The sequence below is a fragment of the Fistularia commersonii genome, chromosome 24 (assembly GCF_037954325.1).
Source record: "Fistularia commersonii isolate RoL2024-O1a breed Wild chromosome 24, RoL_Fcom_v1.0, whole genome shotgun sequence".
NCBI classification, from domain to species: domain Eukaryota; kingdom Metazoa; phylum Chordata; class Actinopteri; order Syngnathiformes; family Fistulariidae; genus Fistularia; species Fistularia commersonii.
Genome location: NC_141307.1, coordinates 8909433 through 8932906, shown reverse-complemented (window position 1 = coordinate 8932906; position 23474 = coordinate 8909433). Strand labels below are relative to the sequence as shown.

Genomic DNA, 23474 nt, shown 5'->3' with positions numbered 1-23474 from the left:
CATTTCATTCACAAACCGTTTTTTTGGTTGGATCTTCACGTCCAGCTCATTCATGTGTGTCAGTAGGTCCACAGTAAATGTTAAATAACAAAGCCAATCCGTGTCATTCAGTTCAGGACAAATTCTCAAGAGTTCTGAAGTAGCTCCAAAAATTGATAATCTCCACTTTGAGCTCCCTCATTCGTTGATCCAACCATACATATCAAGCATGAATTCTGTACCAATCTTTGATGGGCCAGATGTGGCCTGTTTAAGAATAAGAACAACTTTATTTATCCCAAAGGAAATTGTTGTGCCAGAGTTTCAAGTAAAACATAACAATAATAAATAATAGTCGGAAGGAGGGAGAATAAGAAATACAAATAAAACCATAAAGTGTCAAAGGCAAGGCTATAAAGTGTTTTAAGGTCTTAAAAAGTACAAAGACTTGAATATCCCCTTCGGCTGAAGGGTTTGCCTACCCTTGATGTATTCACAGGGTTTTTACACACTGTTGCTGGTAGTTTGGCCCATTCCTCCATGCAGACCTCTTACCTCTTGTAGATCCTGCCTACAAAGCCACTCCTTCATTGCCCGGGCGGTGTGTTTGGGATCATTGTCATGCTGAAACCCAGCCACGTTTCATCTTCAATGCTCCTGCAAATGGAAGGAGATTTTCACTCCAAATCTCAGAATCCATGGCCGCATTAATTCTTTCCTTTCAGCCTTTCTGATCAGTCGTTTGGTCCCTTTGTAGAAAAACAGCCCCAAAGCAATGCTTCACACTGGCAATGGTGTTATTTTGAATGTGATTCAGCATTCCTTCCCCCAGCTACGACACACTTAGCTTTTACTAAAAAGTTGTATTTTGGTTTCATCTGACCATAGGACATTCATAGTCCTCTTTTGGATCATCCAAATGCCCTCCAGTAAATTTAGATGACGCGATGGGACACATGCTATCTCAGTAGAGGGACACATCTGGCACTTCAGGGTTTGAGTACCTGGCGGCGTAGTGTGTTACTGATAGTAGCCTTTATTACTTTGGTCCCAGCTCTCTGCAGTTCATTCTCTAGGTCCCCCTGTGGGCGTCTCATCATTTTGAGCCCTCGGGGTGAGCTCTTGTGTGGAGCCCAAGATGGAGGGAGATTATTAGTGGTCTTGTATGTCTTCCATTTTCTAATAATTGCTCTCACAGTTGATGTCTTCACACCAAGCTGCTTTCCTAGTCCAGATTCAGTCTTCCCAGCCTGGTGCCGGTTTACATTTTTGTTTATGGTGTCCTTAGACAGCTCTTTGGTCTTGGCCTGATTGAGTTTGGAGTGTGACGGTTTGAGGTTGTGGACAGGTGTCTTCTATCCTGGTAACCAGTTCAAACAGGTGCCATTAATACAGGTAAGGTGTGGAGAACAGAGGGGCATCTTAAAAAAGAAGTTACAGGTCTGTGGGAGCTCTGTGATATCTTGTTTATTGGTAACCAAATACTTATTTTACTGAAGAATTTACCAGTTAATTTATTAAATCTCTTTAACCCCAGCACTGTCTCTCATAGTTGAATAGCAACAGAGTGAAATGTTCAAAGCCAAAAATGACTCGGATTGGGACAAAGTGGGGATAAAAAATGGATGAACTTTTCCTTGTTTTATTCATTATGAACATTTTCCATCAGCCGTGTTACAGGCACTGCTTTTCCAGGACATATTTGCAAATGTTAACAGTATGTATCTAATTAAAAGTAAAAAAAAAAAAAGGTTAATGTGTAAATATCTCGTTACAATGTGAACACCTGCAGTTTCCAGACAAGTGCAGCTTATGTGTTTGTGTTTTTACCCGCTGTGGTTTATATTCAGATGAGCTCCAGATGTCCAGATGTCACTTTCTAGGACTTTCAAGTTGCACAACAGTGCTCATTATCACAGCATCTCCTCTGGTCCTGCTCACTCTAGGTGAAATGCAGGGGGTCCAGGGCGGGTCGGCGTTGGATCTCAGGTAAGACAGAACAACAAGGTGCTCAGAGGACGTCAGTCACTCCTACAGAGCCAGGATGGGAGATCTGTACCCAGGGTCCTGTGGTTCTTTGTTTTCCTGCAGACGGGGATGATGTTGGAGGTCTTGGAGCAGACCGGCGCACAGAAGGAGACTCCTGGGCTGCTGGGTGACTGGACTTGGACCTGATTCATCAACAGTGTGTCAGAACTTCTCTCCATTCAGTGCATTTAAAAACCTCTGCATGTCAACGATGGTGGTCTGGCATCAGTTAAGCCACAGAATGCCAGTATAAGAGTACAGAGAAGCGGGACTCGGGATGAAAGTGTCCACGGAGGGGATTCCACAGGTCCCACATCTCTTTTCTTAATTCATAATTTAAAGTACAGTTAATTCATATGGTTAGAATTAGAATTAATTCATATAGTTTGAAGTAGAATTAATTTAAATAGTTCGAAGTAGAATTGAACCGAAGAGTTTATGACCGTTTATGTCGGTCACTGAAGGCTCCGGGGTTCCACGATGTGTTTCCGGTCAAGAGCGCTGTCCAGCCCCGCGACGTAAGTTCACTTTTACAGAGAATAGTGACGATTCCTCGACCTACAACCGAATTGACCGTGTTTATAACAACCACGAAGCAACTCCCGGTGATTTTTGACGGTAATTTAGGTCCTTTCGGCCGAGAAATCTCGACGACGTCACTGATTTCGTGAGCTGAGGTAAGGCTAACTAAGCCGCTCCGCTAGCCAAACAGACTAGCTCGCAGCCTTCCGCCATCTTGCCTCGGAGCGCGTCGGTAATTGAATGTTGGCGACTCAAACGACAACGAAAAAGCGGTGGTCTAACCGAGCGCGATCGGCTCCGTCCGGACCAGCAGTCGTCGTAACAGCCGGTATTAGCCGGTGCGGGGCGGGGTTAGCGTTCAAGGCCGTCGAAGGCTGTTTGGGGTGCCGGGGTCGCCACGGGACGAGATGATTTACCGTCGTGTTTAAAAATTGTTCTGCTGGTAGTGACGAAAACATGAATGTAATTAAATGTAAATGTGGATTTAAATCCATTTTACTGTTGTCTTGTGTCTTGTGTTATCGTGAGCAGTGCAAACGTCCCGTTTCCACCTGTGTCTTTTCTCCTCACGGGCGACTTTTTGCCACTTTCCAGGTGGATTTGAAGGGGACACGATTCCAAGAGTCTGGTTGTTGAAGTCCTGGGTTTACTTTGATGCTTTGGCGTCCTGTCGGGGGGCCGTGCACCACGTGACCGGGCAGATGCGGAAGATGCATCAGCCATGTTTTTTTTTTTGTAAAGCAGGAACATCGGCCTCCACGGGGACCTCCGTCTCCGGGGCGAGACGGAGGTCTTATCTTATCTTATCTTGACCTCCACCTGTGTTCTGCTCTCACTGCAGATCACAACGGCATCTGCAAAGGTCACGGTCCGTGGAGATTCACGTCTACCCTCATCCGTCACCGTTGCGAACAAGAAGGGGCTCAGGGCCTATCCCCAACAGAGTCCCGCTTCCACCTTGAACTTCTCTGGTCCCGTCTTACAGCACACCGCACCACTGTCTCCCAGCTAGCATACATGTCCTGCACCAGTGTAACACACTTCTCTGCCGCTCCAGACTTCCTCATAGGATACCAGAGCTCCTCTCTTGGCAACCTGTCGTACGACTTTTCAAGGTGTACAAAAAGGCAATGGGGCTCCCACGGGCCTTCTCTGTACTTCTCTATGAGCATTCTCGGCGCAAATACTGCATCTGTAGTACTCTTCCTTTTTTCATGTGTATTTTATTTAATTTTCTCTTTCTCTTGTCATGAAGTGTCCCGCCGTGCATTTGAGTCCTGGTATGGCCTTTGATAGATCCCTCTTTACCTTAGGCTTTAGCCTTAGGCTGTAGCCTAAGGCAGAGAGTGTGTGATGATTTATGGTTAGAGCAGTGTAGCACCCAACCTCTTAGTTAATGCAGTGATAGTACAATGGTTCTGGCCCTGGGAACGTTACTTAGATGAAATTTTCAATGGTAAATAGGAGAAACAATAATACTTAATTCTTTGATAACTTAAACTTATTTATGCTTTTTGATTAGAGCGGTGCCTCCATCTCCTAAGGATAAAATATGAATTAAGACAAACACAGATCTCTTTAAGTACAAATTTAAAGTTTAGTTTCACAAAATTAAAAGAAAGAAAAATGAAATAAAATTGGTAGTGCGTTCATTTGAGATTTTGTCGCTTTGCAACTACATAAACATATTCAAAAACCATGTACATCCCTTCAAGTTCAGTCCAGTTCAAAAACCATAACCTTAAAGTACTTTTTGTTTTTCTCAGAAAGTTCAATCGTGGCAGGCCTGATTCGATGCTCGGGATCGTTGGACCAGAAAAACAGAAAATGTCCGTTTCACTTGTTGACAAGCCCCAAAATAAAATGCATGTGCTTTGATGTACTCACTAATCCTTTTGGTGTCGAAGCAATGGATAGTCAAATGTTGTCCATCACCATGCGATTCCCTCTCGGCAAACGGGTTAGCAATGACTTGGCATCACGGCATCACGAAGTGCACTCGGTGAAACTCATCGGTTAAGCCTCAGCAGAAACGTCCAGAGAATTCCTCTCGGTCCACTGAGCGTCAAAGGTCTCCAATTCCAAGCTCATATACTTTACATACAGAGTATGAAATTAACTTGCGGTAAAATGCTAACAATGCTAACGCTCGATTAGCATCGCATATGTGCACTTAAACATATCGTCTTAGCATAAAAATCATATACATCGAGTACTCACTCATCACAGGGTTAAATAGTCGAAAACAGCAACGTAGACTCTGCATCCACAATGTTTTATGACCATTCTCCTTTCAGCTTAGCTTCACAAACTTCCCTCGGCAAACGCAGCAGTCGAATGCCTCGCGCCTAGATGTTCTATTGCCTTCCTCATTCAGATCCCGCCCTCACGCATTGGATTGGACACTAAGTGTACATCAACCAATACAATTCAAGAAAATACCATATTGACACTTAACAAGTTCGGATGCAAGCAAAAGCACATGTTGAGCTGTACGTTTCACACAAGCTTGCGGCGATTAAAAGCACGATTCCCAAATAAATAACAAAAACCTTAGATAAGATTAAACCTTGTTTTTAACCATTTATGAACACATTTTAAACATGAAATATTAAATGTTTTACAGCCATTTCAGTCTTATTTAATTTTACTTAAATGTTAAAACATCTTTACATTTTAGCCTGTATGGTCTGTAATGAAATTTTAGACGGGCTACATCCTCCCCCTTCTAAAATATACATATACTGTAGATGTCCTCAACTAACTGTACTGTTTAGACTTAGATCTGTAGGGGCATGTTTTAGGATGTTTCACAAGATCAGGGTTTCCTCTGGCACTGAGGTTCAAGTGAATGACCATGCTCTGGTGCACAATAGTCACAGGTTCCCCAGCTTGAGTTCCAGGTTTATCATAGGTCAAGCGGATCACTGGTTTTACTTCACGCGTTGACTTTCTGCTTCTAGGGCTCGTTTGAGTTCTCAACTCCACATCAGTGTCTTCAGCTGTATCATTAGTATCTGCGTCCTCGTTGGAGGACTGATATTCCTCTTCCTGTGAACTGACAGAATGTACTTTCTCCACCTCCGGTTCACTCTCAGATGAGGGGAAATTTTCAAAGGGAGTATGCTCTGGGGTGGTTCGGTCTGGTATGGACAGTGGTTTCCTGACCTTATCATAGGTTGGGCACTCGTAGACACGCTCATACTCAGATTCAGAGTTTGAAGAGATGTCAGATGTCTGATCATTTTGGTGATGTGTTTGATGTCTTAGAGTATGTTGTCTCCTGGTAACTGGTGTTCTGACTCTTTTAGTTTGTTCAGAATTATCGGGAATCCTGACAAGATAACCAATTTGTAGAAGGTGGTCTCTGTGTTAAGTTTTGACACTTCCAGTTCCTTGTTCGGGTTTGACTCTGTCTACAGGTAAGTTGGAAAACTTTTTAATCACAATATAGGGTGTGGATTTCCATCTATCTTGTAGTTTATGTTTCCCAGTGAGGCCAACATTTCTTACGAGGACTCGGTCTCCTTCTTGTAGAGGTTGGTCTCTTACTCGTTGATCATAACAGGTTTTGTTTCTCAGATGGCTCTTGGTTGCACACTCTGCAGCTAAATGGTAAGCTTTTTGGAGTTCTTTTCTCATTTTGTCCACATACTGTAGGTGAGACGTCTCTGAATTACCGTCGAGAGCTGTACCAAAACAGAGGTCAACAGGCAATCTGGCATTGCGCCTGAACATTAAGTAGTATGGGGAATATCCAGTGGACTAATTTTTAGTGCAGTTATACGCATGTACTAACTGACTGATATGTTGACTCCAGTTTTGTTTCTGCACATTTTCAAGAGTTCCAAGCATTGAGAGAAGTGTTCTGTTGAAATGTTCTGGTTGAGCATCACCTTGCGGATGATAAGGTGAGGTGCGCGACTTTCTTACTCCAAGCATGGATAAGAGTTCTTTTATAAGGCGGCTTTCAAAATCTCTACCTTGGTCTGAATGTATTCTAGCGGGTAGTCCATAATGAACAAAGTACTTTCCCACAATACTTTGGCAACTGTAACTGACTTTTGGTCCTTTGTAGGAAATGCCTGAGCACACCTTGTATAACAGACCTGGGAATTGTACGGCCCACGGGCCACATCCGGCCTGCGGGATGGCACTGACGGGCCTGTATGACAGACCTGGGCAATGTATGGCCCCGGGCCACATACCTTTGGTTGACTCTGACCGCCAGTGTAAGGTTAATTGGAAATTACAAAATAAACATACTTTCTAATTTCACCTCATTCATGGGGTAAAGCTGCACTGCTTTTATTCTGAAGTTGTTTTTTTTTTAATTCACGCACATAATGACGTAATGCGTATATCAAGACATGCACGTTATTGAATCACAAGACAATTTTCACCCTCAAAAATGTCGTCTCAGGCTAAAAAAAGAAAGGTAGATGCCGAATGTAGGATTTTCAACAAAAATTGGACAGCTAAGTATTTATTTACTGAAGTTGGAGGTAAAGCTGTGTGTTTAGTTTCCGGGGAGCAGATCGCCGTGTTTAAGGACTACAATTTGAGTCGGCATTACCAGACGAAACATGCAGAGAAATATAAAAACCTGACTGATGACGAAAGAACGCGGACATTGGAAGCTTTGCTAGCTAAGCTGCAAACGCAGCAAGGCTTTTTTACCAAGCTTCATACATCCAGGGATGCAGCAACCAAGACCAGCTTCGTGATATCCCACAAAATAGCCAAAAACAGCAAGCCATTCGCAGAGGGGGAGTTTGTGAAAGAGTGCTTGGTAGACTCTGCAGCACTAATATGCCCTGAAAAAAAAGCGGCATTTGAGCAAGTCCCGCCGTCCAGGCAAACCGTGGCGAGAAGGATAGAGGACATTGCGGGGAATCTGGAGCTACAGCTGCAACGTGAAGTGCCAAGTTTTGACTTTTTCTCCTTGGCTTTGAACGAGAGTTGTGATGTCCGCGACACAGCCCAGCTACTCGTATTTGTCCGTGGGATAGCGCCGGACTTCAAGATTACGGAGGAGCTGGCAGCAATGCGGTCGTTAAAAGGGATGACGACAGGGAGCGATCTCTTCACTGAGGTAAATGCTTGTATGGACACGTTGGGACTGAAATGGGACAGACTGGCAGGTGTCACCAAGGACGGTTGTCCAAATCTTACAGGGAAAAATGTCGGACTTTTAAAACGCATGCAGGATAAAGTGACTGAAATTGACCCTGATCAGAAATTGGTATTTTTACATTGCATTTTACACCAACATGTGTTGTGCACATCAGTGCTAAAAATTAACCATGTTATCGATGTTGTTACTATAATAGTTAACTTCATCAGGGCGCGGGCACTGAATCACAGACAGTTTATAACACTTCTGGAGGAGCATGAGAGTGAGCACAGTGACATTGGCTACCACACTTCTGTGAGATGGCTCAGCCTGGGCAAAGTGCTAAAAAGAGTCTGGGATCTGAAAGCAGAAATCCAGGAGTTTTGTGAGACAAAAGGCAAGGCCATCCCAGAGCTTGCAGATGAGGACAGGATGGCAGATTTTGCATTTGCTGTTGATGTGACTGCACTGATAAATGAACTGAACACCAAGCTGCAAGGCAAGGGCCTTTTTGTGCATGAAATGCACAGCCCGGTGAAGGCTTTCATGAGAAAGATACAGTTGCTTTCAAGACAACAGGAGAACAACACTCTCACTCACATGCTGACCCTGAAAGAAGTCACACCATCAGCTGATAACCTCTGCAGGTACTCATCCATGTGAGGAGCATTGTATGGTGAGTTTTCAAGGTGATTTGAGGATCTTAGAGCAATGGAGGATGACATGCACATGATTTCTTCTCCCTTTACCTTCCGTGTGGATGATGCACCCAGTGATTTTCGGCTGGAACTCATTGACCTGCAGTATGATGTAGTACTGGCAGAGCACTTTAAGTCAGGATCTCTGCTGGATTTCTACTCTTCTCTCAAGGAGGAGAACTTTCCAAACATTAGGAGACATGCTCAGAAGATGTTTGTTCTCTTTGGCTCTACCTACATTTGTGAACAAACATTTTCAATGATGAAGTTTACAAAATCCAGGTATAGATCCTCTCACTGATGATCATCTGTCAGCTGTGCTTCACATCTCCACTTCAGACATTCAACCTGACTTAGATGCACTTGTTAAAGCCCAGCAGAGATTAGATTTCTCTCACTGAACAAGAAAGAAGAACTTTAAAACACCATATGAGGTAGCTAGAGCTCCTCTCTTGGCAACCAGTTGTACGCCTTTTCTAGGTGTACAAAAAGGCAATGGGGCTCCCACGGGCCTTCTCTGTACTTCTCTATGAGCATTCTTGGCGCAAATACTGCATCTGTAGTACTCTTCCTTTTTCCATGTGTATTTTATTTAATTTTCTCTTTCTCTTGTCATTTACTGTCCCGCCGTGAATTTGAGTCCTGGTATGGCCTTTGCTAGCTCCCTCTTTACCTTAGGCTGCAGCCTAAGGTAAAGTGTGTCTGATGATTTTTGGTTATAGTAACCTTGGGTGCCACTGGCTGTAATCATGGAAACGCAATAGAAGGAGCTCCAGACAGATCTGGAAATGACTGGAGGTGGAAAAGACGGAGGACGGCTGCTTATATAATGCCCTTCCGCGTAAGCTAGTCTCGTTTACGGACATACCACCCTGAACACGCCCGATCTCGTCTGATCTCGGAAGCCAAGCAGCGTCGGGCCTGGTTAGTACTTGGATGGGAGACTGCCTGGGAATACCAGGTGCCGTAAGCTTTTTCATGTTCGTCCTCTCTGTCTACAGCAGGGGGTGCTGTCTCTCAAGAGCGCCAACATTTCACACACGGACACACGCCGCTCATTCCCTTGTGTCTGTCCCACCGGAGTCACCGTGAAGCCCGGCGCGACACGCATTCAGTCATAGTTTCCCGCCTTACCTTTCGGGTCACTTTCCGTTGTCTCGCCGCCTCCGTCCGTCGCTTGCCGCCTTTCTTTTCATCCCTGTACAGTATTTCTCCATGTGTGCTGAATTTCTTTTTCTCTCGTTTGTGCCTCTCGCTGTTGAATAATCCAGCCGCTGACCTCCGTACCACTGGCTCTCCTAGGCACTTACAGGCCTCCAAATGTACGGTAAGTCATCAGGACCCACTGCCTTTGAACTCCTCATCCTCTTCGATGCCCTCCTCGCTTCTTTTTACACTTGTCTCTGGTCCTTTTGCGGTCGGCAGTAGTCAGCGCTTCTACCCTTGGCTCTCTTTCATTTTTCCCCATTCATTCATCATATTCCTAGGAGTCTGGTTGTTGAAGTCCTGGGTTTACTTTGATGCTTCGGCGTCCTGTCGGGGGGCCGTGCACCACGTGAGCGGGCAGATGCGGAAGATGCATCAGCCATGTTGTTTTTTGTAAAGCAGGAACATCGGCCTCCACCGGGACCTCTGTGTCCGGGGCGTGACGGAGGTCTTATCTTATCTTATCTTGACCTCCACCTGTTTTCTGCTCTCACTACAGATCACAACGGCATCTGCAAAGGTCACGGTCCGTGAAGATTCACGTCTACCCTCATCCGTCAGGCCATCCGTCACCGTTGCGAACAAGAAGGGGCTCAGGGCCTATCCCCGACGGAGTCCCGCTTCCACCTTGAACTTCTCTGGTCCAGTCTTACAGCACACCGCACCAATTTCTCCCAGCTAGCATACATGTCCTGCACCAGTGTAACACACTTCTCTGCCGCTCCAGACTTCCTCATAGGATACCAGAGCTCCTCTCTTGGCAACCTGTCGTAGGCCTTTTCTAGGTGTACAAAAAGGCAATGCGGCTCCCGCCGGCCCCCTCTGTACTTGTCTATGAGCATTCTGGGCGCCAATACTGCATCTGTGGTACTCGTCCTTTTTTCCATGTGTATTTTATTTATTTTTCTCTTTCTCTTGTCATGAACTGTCCCCGCGTGCATACCAGTCCTGGTATGGCCTTTGGCAGCTCCCCCTTTACCTTAGGCTGCAGCCGAAGGTAAAGAGTGTCTGATGATTTTCGGTTCGCCGCCTTTCTTGTCATCCCTGTACAGTGTTTCTCCATGTGCGCTGTATTTCTTTTTCTCTCGTTTGTGTCTCTCGCTGTTGAATAATCCAGCCGCTGACCTCCGTACCGCTGGCTCTCCTAGACACTTCCATTCCTCCACCTGTACGGTACGTCATCGGGACCCACTGCCTTTGAACTCCTCATCCTCTTCGATGCCCTCCTCGCTTCTTTTTACACTTGTCTCTTCTCCTTTTGCGATCGCCAGTAATCAGCGCTTCTACCCTTGGCTCTCTTTCATTTTTCCCCATTCATTCATCAGGTTCCGAGGAGTCTGCTTGTTGAAGTCCTGGGTTTACTTTGATGCTCCGGCGTCCTGTCGGGGGGCCGCGCGCCACGTGAGCGGGCAGATGCGGAAGATGCATCAGCCATGTTGTTTCTTGTAAAGCAGGAACGTCGGCCTCCACCGGGACCTCCGTCTCCGGGGCGATGGGGGCGATGGGGGCGATGGGGGAGATGCGCCGTCGCTCCGGGCCGAGCGGCGGAGACGGCGTGGGGGTTTATTTGTGAATGAAGTCGTGAGTGAAGTTGACGGTGCGGGGAATGCGTTGGTGTCGAGCGAGGGCGCGGGGCTATCGCTCCTCGGCCTTTTGGCTAAGATCAAGTGTAGTATCTGTTTTTATCAGTTTAACATCTGGTACGTCCCCTATCCTCGGACCTAATATTAAATTGATTTTTGGAACAGGGAGATGGGATAGGGGCTTGCTCCGTCCACTCCGCGCATCGACCTGGTATTGCAGTATCTCCGGGAACGGTGCACCCCCCGCTTTTGTGTCCGGTGTCAAGGTTGCCGTGTCCTCCAACAACGTCATACGTAACCAACATACATGGGATCCAGATCTTGTCTGTGCCTTGCGTGACCAGCGACACTGTCCCCGTTGTTTCTGCCGGTAGGGAGCGGTAGATAGCGACACACGAGCGTGTCTGCCTGAAACCCTGTCCCTACCATTCGCCCCGTGCAGCCCGATAAAATCCCGCTATGGACCAGAACTGAGCCTAAATGGATCGCATTTGAAACGGATGGATTGCCCCCGATAGACTGTGTCAGACTGGGCTCAAGGGGAAGTTCTCCCGGCCGTAGAGCGGCAGAAACCCCTCGCGGCATTCGGAGGACGGACGGAACGTGTTCCGGTTGTCCTCTGACTTCTTCGTGAAAATTGAAGCGTCCGTGTCGTTTTCGGCGTCCCGGCCCGTCAGAACTCAGAGTTGACGTTTTTTTGACGGAGTGTGTGTGTGTGAGAGATTCACGCAGGGCGGTGTGTGCGTGTGTGTGCGAGACGGATGGTGTTTGAGCTCCCGGATCCTGCAGTATTTGTGAAGAGTCCGCGTGGGTTCCCCCCCCCGATTGAGTACGCAGTGCATACCCCCACTTCTCTAGATTGACCTCCACCTGTTTTCTGCTCTCACTACAGATCACAACGGCATCCGCAAAGGTCACGGTCCGTGGAGATTCATGTCTACCCTCATCCATCAGCCCGTCCGTCACCATTGCGACCAAGAAGGGGCTCAGGGCCTATCCCCGACGGAGTCCCGCTTCCACCTTGAACTTTTATGCTATGGCCTTTGCTAGCTCCCTTTTTACCTTAGGCTGTAGCCTAAGGAGTGTCTGATGATTTTCGGTTAGAGTAGCCTCGGGCGCCACTGGCTGTAATCATGGAGACTAAATAGAAGGAGCTCCTGACAGATGTGGAAATGACTGGAGGTGGAAAAGACAGAGGACGGCTGCTTATAAAATGCCCTTCCGCGCGGGTCTCCCTCGTTTACGGCCATACCACCCTGAACACGCCCGATCTCGTCTGATCTCGGAAGCCAACCAGGGTCGGGCCTGGTTAGTACTTGGATGGGAGACCGCCTTGGAATACCAGGTGCTGTAAGCTTTTTCATGTTTGTCCTCTCTGTCCCCAGCAGGGGGTGCTGTCTCTCAAGAGCGCCAACATTTCACACACGGACACCCGCGCTCATTCCCTTGTGTCTGTCCCACCGGAGTCACAGTGAAGCGCTCAGTCATAGTTCCTCGCCTTACCTTTCGGGTCACTTTCCGTTGTCTCGCCGCCTCCGTCCGTCGCTGTCTGTCGCTCGTCGCCTTTCTTGTCATCCCTGTACAGTATTTTTCCATGTGTGCTGTATTTCTTTTTCTTTTGAATCATCCAGTCGCTGACCTCCGTACCGCTGGCTCTCCTAGACACTTCCATGCCTCCACATGTACGGCATGTCATCAGGACCCACTGCCTTTGAACTCCTCATCCTCTTCGTTGCCTTCCTCGCTTCTTTTCTTAAGAATAAGAATAAGAATAAGAATAAGAACAACTTTATTAATCCCGAAGGAAATTGCAGTGCCAGAGTTACAGAAAATATAACAGTAACAAATCATAAAAGAAAGGCAGAATTAGAAATAAAAATAAACTATAAACTATAAAGTGTCTCAGTGAAACTATAAAGTGTCTTAGTAAGCAGTGATAAAACTATAAGTGTCTTAGTAACAAGTGAGGTAAGGAGTGCACAATAGTATGATAGAAGGGAACATTGTAGTGTAACTGTTACGAGATGAGATGAAATATGATGAAATATTGCACAGTTTCTGAATATTGCACAGAAATGAGATATTGCACATTTTTGTTTGTTTTTAGGTTAAAGATAGGTTGTTATGGTTGCCGGCGGCTGAATGGAGAGGAGTTAAAAAGTCTGATCGCCTCAGGAGGAAAGACCTCCTGTGGCGTTCAGTGGAGCTCCTCGGTGGTATCAGTCTACGGCTGAAAGAGCTCTGACAGGACGTCAGTGTGGCATGCAGGGGGTGATGGATGTTGTCCATGATGCTGAGGAGCTTCTTCAGCATCCTCCTCTCTGACACCTGCACCATAGACTCCTGCTCCACGCCCAGGACAGATCCAGCTCTCCTGATGAGCTTGTTGAGTCTGTTAGCGTCAGCTGTCTTGAGCCTGCTGCCCCAGCACACAACAGCGTAGAAGATGACGCTGGACACCACCGAGTGGTAGAACATCTGCAGCATGGTCCTGCAGACATTGAAAGATCTGAGCCTCCTGAGGAAGAACAGGCGGCTCTGACCCTTTTTGAAGATGGCGTTGGTGTTAATAGTTGTAAAGTTGTAAATAGTTGACAAGTTGTAAATTACTTTGGAATTCTTTAAAGCTGGTGTTTGGTGGTTTGATGCCAAACTTATCTGGTTTTGTAGCAATATATTGAATCAAAGGGCAACGTTTCTGATGGGTAAAGCTGTTCATCAATTGTGATGGGACGACCAGGTCTGTACAGTCATGGCCAAAAGTTTGGAGAATGACACAACAATAGAACCATCTGGCAAACACCTAAAAACCATGAAGGAACAGACATTGTGAAAGTGGCAATCTCAAAACTTTTGGCCATGACTGTAGAATGTGAAGACCACGGCCTCAGCTACATTTCACACCTTGCATTGTACTCCCAGCAAGTGGCTGCCTGCCATTAGTGCCATATTAGAATAAAAGCAGGTGGTCATCAGAAGGAAACCCCAAGGCTCAGGAATCTCATATCAGTTTCGAGCTGGTAAAGGGCAGTGTTTCCTCAAAGCGTCTCCAAGTGCTTGTTTATTCGGGAATGTGGGTATTCTGTAAGTCTTTCCAAAGAGTGTGGTTCAGTCCTGCTCTATATTTGTACAGCATCATGGAAACGCTGTGTTGGTGTTTGGCGCTATATGAATAATCAAATTTGATTGGTCGTGACTCAACTCATTGCAAGCTTTTGTGGCTCGTTGGTCTAGGGGTATGATTCTCGCTTTGGGTGCGAGAGGTCCCGGGTTCAAATCCCGGACGAGCCCGAGCCCTTCCAATGCTACATTCTGCTGTGTCATACGGACAGATCTGGTCTACTCTTCGCACACACCTTGCATCCTCTGTTTCAGCAGCAATGTTCAACCATCACAGACTTTTCCACCCAATGATTACTTATATAGAAGAAAAAACTCCCAAGTGTCAGCTTCACAAGGAAGACACCTTTGTAGTATTTGGTTCTCAGGACCACCTCGCTATAATGTCATCCAGAATGGTGAGACTGAAAATAGAGTCTACTCGTAAGCCCTTTAGTACCAGGGCTTACAATGGGCCCATGGCATTGCTGGCTACCTTCTCGTTTTCCATTGCAGTAACCAGGCACTTCACCGTTTGCTTGGGGCAACAGGTGAATCTGCCTTCAGATTAGCATGCAGGCTCTGATTATTCTTCAGGGGAACCTGGTCTTACAGCCCTCAAGGATTTTCTTTGGGATTGCTTCGGCAGGACACTGGAAACAGGCTGGATCCTCTCCAAAATACTTTTGTACTTTGGCAGGAGGGGGCAGGACATCATACATGGATCTGATGGTCAAGCTCAGCTTGTGGCCTCCATGTTCCACTGCCGCTCCAAAAGATCATACTACTTTTTACACCATCTCAGCTCACCCAGCGGCCATGCTTGGTGAGGGACAAAGCTCTGGCAATTCAGTCTGCTTCTTCCTGGTGGTGCATGTCCAGTACCACCAGCTGGTGCTGCTCAGCGGGAGAAGCCTTCCGTCATGTGGGATATTTTTGTTTTCCTGCACCTCTTGCCATGTTGAATTGGCCCACAATGTCCCTTTGTCTCACGGTAGACTTTGCCTTTGCTTTACTTTTCATTTTCTCCCAGTCTCTACGGTAGAAGCAGCACTGCCGCTGAAGAGATGTTGGGACTCTTTGACATTGTCTCATGTCTTGCTTAGTAATACTTGTATTTCTCCACCAGGCCCAATTATGGTGGGGATAGGGCTCCATTGATTGTGATCAGCATTGCAGAGAAAATCAAGTCACATCTCATTTGCCATTAGGTTTTCTCATCCTGTGCAACAAAGGAGTCGGAGCTAATATCCCGGTTCAAATGACAACAAAACAAAACAAACTTACTTGCTCACATTACAGCGCTGTGAAAAAGTAGGAGCAAAGGAGATGAGAGTCAGGGAATCATCAGTGATATGAATCCGGGACCTCTCGCACCCTAAGCGAGAATCATACCCCAAGACCAACGAGCCACGCCCACTGCTTGCATGTTGACTGTTTTTCGCGCTTTATTAAATCTCTATTATAGTTTGTTTTCTTTATTTATATTCCCTTCATCCACCTGGATGAGCCCATGAGGTGGGGCAGCTAAATGACTCTGGTGACAAGGAAGATGAAGAGGACAAAGGCAGAGCAGAGGACAAAGTGGTGGGAGCTGAAAAGGGAGGAGTGTTGCATGGTTTTAAGGGAGGAGTTGAGAAAGGGTCTGGGTGGTCACGGTGAGCTTACAGATGATTGGACAACAGCAGCTCGAGTTATCAGGGAGACAGATAGGAGAGTACTCGGTGTGTCATCTGGAAGAAAAGTAGACAAGGAGACTTGGTGGTGGAATGAGGAAGTGCAGGAGTGTATACAGAGAAAGAGGTTAGCAAAGAAGAAGTGGGATACTGAGAGGACTGAAGAGAACAGACAGGAATTCAGGGAGATATAGCGAAAGGTAAAGATAGAGGTAGCAAATGCAAAACAAAAAGCGTACGGTGACTTGTATGCTCGGATGGATAGAAAGGAGGGTGAGAATGATCTATACAGGTTGGCGAAAACAGAGAGATAAATATGGAAAGGATGTACAACAGGTCCGGGTGATTAAGGACAGAGAAGGAAATGCATTGACAGATGCTAGAAGAGTGATGAGAAGATGGAAAGAGTACTTTGAAGAGCTGATGAATGGGGAAAATGAAAGAGGCAAGGGTAGAAGAGGGGACTATTGTAGACCACAAAGTAGCACAAATTAGTAAAAGTGAAGTGAGGAAGGCATTGAAGAGGATGAAGAGGGGAAAAGCAGTTGGTCCTGATGATATACCTGTGGAGGTGTGGAAGTGTCTAGGAAAGGGAGCAGTAGATTTTCTGACTAGATTATTCAACAGGATTTTAGAGAGTGAGAAGATGCCTGAAGAATGGAGACAAAGTGTGATGGTGCCTATTTTTAAGAATATAGGGGATGTGCACAATTGCGGCAACTATAGAGGGATAAAGTTGATGAGCCGTACAATGAAGTTATGGTAAAGAGTAGTGGAAACTAGACTGAGAGCAGAAGTCAGCATTTGTGAAAAGCAGTATGGCTTCATGCCGAGGAAGAGTACTACAGATGCAGTATTTGCGTTGAGAAAGCTAATAGAGAAGTACAGAGAAGGCCAGAGGGAGCTGCATTGTGTTTTTGTAGACCGAGAAAAAGCATATGACAGGGTGCCAAGAGAGGAGCTCTGGTATTATATGAGGAAATCTGGAGTGGCAGAGAAGTATGTTAAACTGGTGCGCGACATGTATGCTAGCTGTGAGACATTGGTACGGTGCGCTGTAGGGGTAACAGAGAAGTTCAAGGTGGAGGAGGGACTCAACCAGGGATCAGCTCTGAGCCCGTTCTAGTACGCAATGGTGATGGACAGATGAGGTTAGACAGGAAACCCCTTGATGTTTGCGGATGACATTGTGATCTGTAGTGAGAGCAGAAAACAGGTAGAGGAAAATCTAGAGAGGTGGAGGTATGCTCTGGAAGGGAGAGGAATGAAAGTTAGTTGCAGCAAGACAGAATATATGTGTGTGAATGAGAGGAACTCGGCTGGAACGGTGAGGCTACAGGGAGTGGAGATCAAGAAGTTGGAGGATTTCAGGTACTTGGGGTCAAAAGTCCAGAGTAACGGAGAGTGTGGAAAAGAGGTGAAGAGACGGGTCCAAGCAGGTTGGGATGGGATTGAGAAAAGTGTCAGGGGTACTATGTGATAGAAGACTATGGGCCAGAATGAAAGGAAAGGTGTACAAGACTGTGGTGAGACCAGCGATGCTGTATGGCCTAGAAATGTTTGGAACAAGGTGTAAATTACTTTGGAGTTCTTTAAAGAATTCTAAAATAATTTTAAACTTGTTCCATTAACCTTCAACTTGTTGAGATTAACGCTTTTTGACCAAATGGCTTAATCTTTTATCCCTGCGACTGGATTTCAGTAAATGTGACATATTGTAATAGAATTACGTCTTACTCAAAACATTCTAACTCCAGACACTAGTTTTAAAGACTTCCATTGTTATTTAAACTTGCTCAGAAAAGATTCAACTTGGTGAGATAAACACTTGCTGACTAATTTCCTTTATCTTTAATCCTGTTGCTGGTTTTCAGTAAATATGACATTTAATCTGTAGAATCACATTCTATTCATCATATATCAGCACCAGACACCAGCTATAAAAGAAGTACAAAATTAAAAAATGCTAAAAAAAAATGTGATGCTCAACAATATATAGTTTATATTTAATGAAATCCAGCCACATGTTTAAATGGTAAAGCAATTTGTTCAGGAAGTATTTATCTCACCAAATTGAAGGTTTTTGGCACAAGTTGAAAATAATTTTGGAAGTCTTTCAAGCTGGTGTCTGTTGCTGAAATATGCGTAATAGGACATGATTCAACACAATATATTTCATATTTACTAAAATCCAGCCGCAGGATTAAAGGATAAAGCCATTTGGTCAAAATTGTTTTTCTCATCAAGTTGATGGTTTTCGTGTCATTCTTTAGAGCTTGTGTCTGTTGATGAAATATGCAGATTTGGATGTGATTCTACACAATACAGAATCTACGCAATGTATGAATTCACTCTAATTTAGCCGCAAGAAGGAAAGATGAAGCCATTTGGTCAAAAATGTTTATCTCGCCAAATTTAAGGTTTTTTGAACAAGGTGTAAATTATTTCAGAATTCTTTAAAGGTAGTTACTCTTGTTGAAAAATGTTGAATAGGATGTGATTCTACACAATAAAAAATCTACACATTATATAAATTCACTAGAATCCAGCAGCAAGAATGAAATATAAAGCCATTTGTCCAATTATGTGTACCCTGCAAAGTGTAAGCTCTTTGGAACAAGTTGTAAATAACATTGGAATTCCTTAAAGCTGGTGTCTGGCGCTAAAATATGCTGATTAAGATGTGATTCTAGACAATATAAAATCTACAAAATGTATACATTCACTGAAATCCAGACGCAAGAAGGGAAGAGAAACCCATTTGATCAAAAATGTTTATTTCGCCAAATTGAAGGCATTTGGAACAAGTTGTAAATTGCTTTGGAATTCTTAAAAGCTGGTGTCTGTTGCTGAAAATTGTTGAATGTGATGTGAATTTGCACTCTATTGGTCAACTGTAATGAAATCCAGGCGGAAGTTTGAAAATAAAGGCATTTGGACCTAAAATGTTTATTTCACTAAGTTGAAGGTTGTTTGGCACAAGTTGTAAATATCTCTAATTCTTTAAAGCTGGTGACCGGTGATGAAACATGCTGATCTGGATGTGATGCTACACATGACAGAATCTACACAATGTATTAATTCCCTCAAATCCAGCCACAAGAAAGATGAAGCCATTTGGTCAAAAATGTTTTTCTTTTTTTTTTTGAACATTTATTAGAACAGGTTCCTTAACAGAGTTTTATACATTCTTACAAAACCTCATAACAAGATATACATTATACAATACTCTTTATAGGTCACTTATTTCCTCAATAGCAAGTGAAAAATAAAATAAAACTAAAAAAAAAAACAGAAAAAAAAAAACAAAAAAAAAACAAAACACAAACACCAAGAAAAGCATCTAACTCAGTCAAATAGAGATAATATCTTCAACTCTCCAAATATTTTTTAATGGGTGCCCATTTGTCAAGATATAGGTCTGTCTGAAGTCGTAAGTTTGCTGTTATGCGTTCCATGCAGTTTACATCCTTAAGCCTCTGACGCCACTGGTCCAGGGTAGGTGGGTGGGGTTTGAGCCAATTTACTGTGATCATTTTATGTGCAATTAATAGAAGAACTCTAAGCGTAAACACCTGTTTTTTCCTTAGGCCGCTTGTTGATGCTGTACCCATAATAAATTGCTGTGGATCAATTGGTCTGTTTAATTTTAAAATCTCACTTATTTGTTTTTTTTATCTCTTCCCAGAATTTCATCAGTTTAGGGCAGTCCCAAAAAATGTGGGAAAAGTCCCCCGTTATGCCACAGCCCCTCCAACACAGGGGAGAACAGTTATTATCATACGAAGCTATTATCAAGGGAGATTTAAAATACCTTATTCTTAACTTCCAGCTGAACTCCCTCCATGTTGGGCTGCTTAAACATTGTTGCCAGGGCAACCAAGAACTCTCCCGTTCTCCATCAGCAATCATGGCATTAGATTGCAGTTCCCACTTAGCTTTCACATCCAGTGTGTCAACTGAAGTGTCCATATGTATCCTGCCATATATATCTGATATTGTATTTTTAATGTTCATTTTGTTCTCAACTATCTCAGTCCAATATTGTTCAAAATTAGTTGAAGCTTCTTTAATATTGTCCCATTCTTTGTGTGTCATCAAATAATGTCGAATTTGAAAATATCAAAATAAATCCTTAGAATCAATGTCGTATTTTGCCTGAAGTTGTGAAAAAGCCCTCAGAGTTCTTCCTTCAAATAACTGATTTATTGTGATTAAACCTTTCCCTGCCCATCTAATGAAACCACCGTCCATCTTTGCTGGCAGAAAGTCACCTGCTGCTGTTATTTTTGCTGCCCTCGATAGAGCTAGAGGTAGATTCAGGAATCGTCTTGTCTTTTCCCAAACCTTAAGTGTATGGTTGACATATTCATTTTGTATCTTAAGTCCACGTCTTGCTTTTGAATTTAGAAAGGGGAGAGTTGAAAGCGAAACATTTTTATCTGAACCTTGCTCTATATGCACCCATCTTGTGTCCATATCTAGTTTTATCCATGAGACCATTTTTCCAAGTTGTGCTGCCAGGTAGTAACTTCTTAAGTGTGGCAAGGCCAATCCGCCCTTATCTCTGGGTGCACAGAGTATTTTCAATCTCACTCTGGGCCTCTTGTTCTGCCATATATATTTGGAAATGAGCTTATCCAGTAATGTAAAGGTAGATACAGGAACAGTGATAGGCAGAGCATTGAACAGAAACAGCATTCTAGGTAGGACATTCATCCTGATACTTTCTATCCTCCCAACTAAGGACAAAGGAAGCACCTCCCATCTTTCCATGTCATTTTTGATCTGAGAAATTAGTTTGCCATAATTTGCCTTATATAGCTGACTTGTGTCGTGTGTGAGAATGATTCCCAGGTATCTAAAGCCCCCTTTTGACCACTTGAATTTCACCTGTCCGTCCAAGCATGTCGGCCAGCATCCTGTTATCATCATTGCTTCTGATTTCCCCTCATTCACCTTGTACCCTGACACCTCCCCATAGTCCCTCAGGCATTGCATAAGGGCCGGTATAGATGACTGAGGGTTTCTTATAAACAAAAGAACGTCATCCGCGAACAACGAAATTTTGTGCATCTCCCCTTCTTCATCTACCATTCCCTCGATCTGATCGTTTGTCCTTATCAATTCAGCAAGCGGTTCGATACACAATGCGAAAAAATAGGCGAGATTGGGTTCCCCTGCCTGACTCCTTTTTTAAGGTGAAAAAATTGGGAGCGGTACCCATTCACCCTGACCCTTGATATTGGGTCTTTATTCAGTGCTTCAATCCATTTATAAATGTCATATTAAATCCCATTTGTTCCATAGTAAATTTCAGATATGTCCAGTCCACTCTGTCGAACGCCTTCTCAGCATCTAGACTGAGAAGCATTGACGGGTGAACTGAATGTCTTGCCACTGATTGTACATTTAATGCTCTTCTAATATTTGCTCCTTGTCGACCTGGTATGAAACCGGTCTGGTCTGGATTAATCAATTTACCTAAATACTTCTGCATTCTATTTGCTAATATGGCACTAATAATCTTTACGTCATTCCCCAACAAACTGATTGGCCTATAGGCACCACAATCTAATGGATCTTTCCCCTCTTTGTGTATAACCGCTATTACTGCCTCAGACCAGGTCTTAGGTGGGTCAGATAGGTGGGTTTTCTCAGATAGGAGCTATTAATTCGTCCGCCTCAGATGCAGAGAGTTTTCTTAAATCAAGATTTTTGAATATATCTTCTAATTTCCTTTTGTCTTGTGTTTCTCCTGATGTATCATAAAGATTTTTATAGTAAGTTTGGAATGCCTCAGCCATCTCCTCTGGGTGGGAGACCTCGGTCAGAGAGGAGGGGTGTTTTATCTTAGGGACAATACGGCTTGATTGTTGTTTCCTCAGTTGAAAGGCAAGTAGCCGGCTTGCCCTATTTCCCTTTTCATAGTACCTTTGGCTTGTATATCGAAGTGCTCCCTCTGCTTTTTGTGTGAGAAGTTCATCCAAGGAGGTTTTACTTTCTTGTATTTGTTTAAAGACATTTTTGTCCCTTGTCATTTTGTGTTCATGTACTAGTCTTTTTATGTCACTTTCCAGCTGTTTTTCCTTTTCCATTCTCTGTCGGTTTAATCTAATCGCAATTTCAATACATTTCCCTCTCAGCACCACCTTTGCCCCCTCCCAAAGAGTCGAGGGGGATACTGATCCATTATCATTAATTTTGAAGTACTCATCAATTGCTTTTTTTATGTTTTCCTTTATACTTGAATCTGTCAACAATGAAATATTTAGTCTCCAGTATTTGAAGTGCCAACCAAAGCCTAAATTTAATTTCATATATACAGGACCATGATCAGATAGGGTACCAGGTTCAATAACACATTCTCTGACTTTATATAAGCTTTGTTTTGAAATGCAAATCAAATCAATTCTTGGGTATGACCCATGTACCATGGACAGAAAGGTGAAATCTCTCGTGGTCGGGTTCTTAGCCCTCCAAACATCCACAAGTCCTAATTCTTCCAACATATGTTTTGCTGCCCTGGATTTCCTGCTAATGGGCCCATAATCATAAGGAGTTTTATCCAATTTTACATTTAAAACACAATTGAAATCTCCTCCTAAAATTATAGTACCTCTGGCTTCTCTTGCCATTACAGTTGCCACTTCTTTAAAGAAATTGGGGTCATCTTCATTAGGGGCATAGATATTCATGATAGTTAGCTCTACTCCACTCAAGGTTCCCATAATAAGTATATATCTCCCCGCTTTATCCTTCACTTCTCTCTGAATTGCAAAACTAATTGAATGACTAATTAAAATTGCTACTCCCCTCTTTCTGCTGTTTGAAGAAAAAGCATAGAATACCTGTGCAACCCAGTCTCTCCTCAATTTCTTATGTTCTACCTCATTTAAGTGTGTTTCCTGTAGTAACGCTATTGAGCAATTACATTTCTTCAACTGAGTCAGCATTTTCTTTCTTTTTATAGGATTATTTAATCCTTTGACATTATAACTGACAATCCCTACCTGTGACATAAATCGGTATTTCCTATTTTCATTTTACCCTCCCCAGATTCACCTTTGCATAAAGTAACTATCCTTGCCCTCGTAGTAACAAAAATCACTTGTGCCGACCTAACCGACATGTCAAGGAAATAAGAACTCTTAAAACACAGAACAGAAAAAATAAAGTAAACATATGTGACTTCCAATAGTCCAGCTGAGTACAGAGATCTGTCCAGCTCCTGTTGCAATGCAGGCAGAGGGTTGTGATTTAAGATTCCCTCTGGGCAAAGTGCACTGAGTGCTGTCCAAATCACAGACCAAAGAAAAAAACAAAACCTTTGGTGAGGCGGTGATCCCAACACCGGTCTCATCGTAAAAAAATATTAATTGAAAATAATAGCAAAGTTAACTCTCCTCTCCTCTCAATAACTTTACAATATGATTCACTTAACTTCAGCATATTTGGCTGTTTAAACTATAAACAGTAATACACATAGAACTTTAAGATTGACAGTAATAACGTTATCTAATTATTTTAACATTACCCGGGCACAGTACTCCTCATCATTTTAGTC

At 43.9% G+C, this 23474-nt stretch overlaps 4 non-coding genes across 4 annotated transcripts; all 4 read left to right on the top strand.

Moving 5' to 3' along the window:
- The first annotated feature begins 9197 nt into the window (after positions 1 to 9197).
- On the top strand, positions 9198 to 9316 carry LOC147220227 (5S ribosomal RNA). The gene has a single exon (XR_015108653.1). It is a non-coding gene; the product is annotated as a 5S ribosomal RNA (ribosomal RNA).
- A 1870-nt stretch (positions 9317 to 11186) lies between these two features.
- Positions 11187 to 11377, top strand: LOC147220226 (U2 spliceosomal RNA). The gene has a single exon (XR_015108181.1). It is a non-coding gene; the product is annotated as a U2 spliceosomal RNA (small nuclear RNA).
- Positions 11378 to 12370: 993 nt separating this feature from the next.
- LOC147220225 (5S ribosomal RNA) lies at positions 12371 to 12489 on the top strand. The gene has a single exon (XR_015108585.1). It is a non-coding gene; the product is annotated as a 5S ribosomal RNA (ribosomal RNA).
- A 1862-nt stretch (positions 12490 to 14351) lies between these two features.
- trnap-ugg (transfer RNA proline (anticodon UGG)) lies at positions 14352 to 14423 on the top strand. Its single transcript has one exon. It is a non-coding gene; the product is annotated as a tRNA-Pro (tRNA).
- Positions 14424 to 23474: the final 9051 nt, after the last annotated feature.